This window comes from Dendroctonus ponderosae, unplaced genomic scaffold, assembly GCF_020466585.1.
Source record: "Dendroctonus ponderosae isolate FM_Combo_2020 unplaced genomic scaffold, Dpon_F_20191213v2 Dpon_F_20191213_5, whole genome shotgun sequence".
Classification (NCBI taxonomy): Eukaryota; Metazoa; Arthropoda; class Insecta; order Coleoptera; family Curculionidae; genus Dendroctonus; species Dendroctonus ponderosae.
Genome location: NW_026018715.1, coordinates 160,362 through 163,190, shown reverse-complemented (window position 1 = coordinate 163,190; position 2,829 = coordinate 160,362). Strand labels below are relative to the sequence as shown.

The following is a 2,829-nucleotide window of genomic DNA, read 5'->3' as shown; positions in this document are numbered from 1 at the left end:
CCAATTATCGCGGTTGGCCGCTCCAACATAAACTGGTCGAGTGTTCGCCTGTTGTTTAAAATAATGTTCGATTGTTGCCAAATTATTTATCGATCGTACAGGGCCGGTTCCACTGCTGAAAATTCTTCAAAATTCCGAATTTTTGTACAAATTGTTAATTGTGGTTAAAACTGGCGAAAAGGGGTATTCGCAAAATTGTGTTTTTTTGGCCGTTTTTCGCTTTTTATAGGCACAAATTAGTTAGTGATTTTTTTTTAATTTCACCTGTAATTCACACTGGCCCGGGGGCATTATTAAGCGAGAGTCTGTTTTCATCAAAAGTTTGCTAGTTTCCAAGAAATTGGGTAAATTGTGTTTTTTATGCAGTTTTTCACTTTTTTATATACAAATTATTTAGAGATTTTTTTAAAATTTTGCCAGTGACTGTTGAGTGGCCATTTTTTTAAAGGGGGCGGATTTTTTCAAAAAATCAATAGTTTCTAAGAAATTGGCTAAATTGCGTTTTTATGCCGTTTTTCACTTTTTTATGTACAAATTACTTAGAAATGTTTCTAAAAATGTTCCCAGTGATTGCGAGTGTTCAGTGTCCATTTTTTCGCAAAGGCCTGTTTTTATTATAAAATCCCTGGTTTCAAGAAATTCGCAAAATTGCGTTTTTATGCAGTTTTTTCCTTTGTTAAAAATTAAATGTTTGTTAAAATTAATTAGGAATGTTTTTAAATTTTTCCAGTGTTTGCGACTGTTTAGTGGCCATTTTTTCGCAAGAGCCTGTTTTCATTAAAGAATCCCTAGTTTTCAATAAATCCTTAAAATTTTTATTAAAGTTAAAAAATTAGTAAAGTTTTTTATGCAGTTTATCGTTTTTTTATGTACAAATTACTTCGGAATGTTTTCTAAATTTTTCCAGTGATTGTGGCTGTACAGTGGCCACGTTTTTGCAACAGTCCGTTTTTATCAAAAATTCCCTAGTTCTCTTCACGAAATTGACTAAACTCCGTTTTTTAGGAAGTTTTTCGCTTTTTTATGCACAAACTATTAAGGGATTTTTTTCAAATTTATCAAGTGTTTGCGGCTTCCCAGTGGCCATTTTTTCACAGGAGTCTATTATTATCAAAAAATCTCTAGTTTTAAAGAAATTTGCAACGTTGCGTTTTTTAAGCAGTTTTTTCCTTTTTATGTACAAATTATTTCAGAATGTTTTCTAAATTTTTCCAATGATTACGGCTGTGTAGTGGCCCTTTATCGCATGAGCCTGTTGTTATAAAAAAAATTCCTAGTTTTCAAGAAATTGTCAAAATGCCATTTTTTCCCGTTTTTCGCTTTTTTATGCACAAATTATTTAGAGATTTTTTTAAATTTTTTCATAGTTACACAGCGATAACAGCCGACTCTGCAACCAGCAGTTATGTTTACCTCATTTGGTTGTTCCATATAAAATTCCATTCTTTGTAACCAGCTCGTGGCGTTAAGTAGTCAAGCCTATTTGTCGTTGAATTGAATAACACTTTTTAAAAACGGTTTCGCTCATTAAAGTCTTATAATTGGCGCAGTCGGTAGGATTGTGCGGTAGCAGATCCAATTTTTGGATATTTGCAGTTGTTCAGCTCTTCAGCACAATCACCAGAACCAACGACAAAGGCTCCTACCACCAGAGAATCGGGAAGGAATTAAGATTTTAATAGGAATAGCTATAGGGCCGTGTATTGCATACACATTATTAGTCTTATGTCAGTCGATCGAAGACAATTGTTTAGTTTTTGTTATTTTGTTCAGTTAACAAAATAAAAAATAAGAAAAATATTCAAAAATTTTGTAAATTTTATTGGAATATAAACGTTTATGTCTATTTATGAGTAAAGTAGACGATATTGTCAAACAATTAGAAAATTTTCGTCTTAGTAAACCAACAAGTACAACCGTTAAAATGACCGTTACAAGACAAAATAATATGAATTGGAGTCCGTCATAAAAAGCCATCGATGATTGAAAGAGTAAAATAAAGAACTCAACTGATCAACTAATCAAGCGAGCAGTTTTGGGTTATAACAACTCTATTCATACCGTAACAAAATTTAGTTCTTTTGAAATCATAACTGGTCACATTAAATCAATACATCCATTTGATCTCAACGACAACGTAATTATTTCAAGTTATGTGCAATTATTTAAAAAGAAATTGAAATCACACAAAGAGCATTCTATCAAACTATGTACTTTAACATCTTCATGAACCTTTCGTCTATGACTAATATAAGACTTGTTATTAAATTATTTTGGACAGGATTTACAGAGAAACTTTTTTCCAGGAAAAATATCGGCTATCTTCAATTCCGGACGGTTAATTTCTATGTGACGTTTCTAACTAGACTTCCGGCTAAAAACTTTCGCACAATGAGAATAGCTCCACTCCGTATTCATATTTGTTCTATTTAATAAAACTAATACCAACACACATTTTTCAAATCAAAATTTTACACAGGCTCGACTTGGCTTGAGTGCATTGACGAAACGTTAAAAACCGCTAAAAATTCCATAATCTGATTAGCTAGGTGTAGTAAAAGTTCTTATTATTCCAGGTGACAAAGCGGTTTACTTAAAAAGTCGTGTTCAGGTGAAACATGAGTTATATTTTGGACTTTGGAATTTTCCTTTTTAAAATACTTTATTTTCACAATTACAGTACTCTCTTTAACTCTGACTTTCTCTGACTACCATAATTATGCGTTTAGCAAGTATATATAAGTTATGTGTGACATAATGTTTACCGCAGACATAGCCAATTAAGGCTTTTTGTCTTTAATGGTAGCCTGCAAGAGCCTTGGTGGGTTT

At 32.2% G+C, this 2,829-nt stretch overlaps 1 protein-coding gene across 1 annotated transcript in view; it reads left to right on the top strand.

Moving 5' to 3' along the window:
• LOC125504556 (eukaryotic translation initiation factor 1A, X-chromosomal-like) overlaps positions 1 to 2,829 on the top strand; it is a 6,884-nt gene that overhangs the window by 1,141 nt on the left and 2,914 nt on the right. The gene's annotated exons all lie outside the window — the stretch shown is intronic.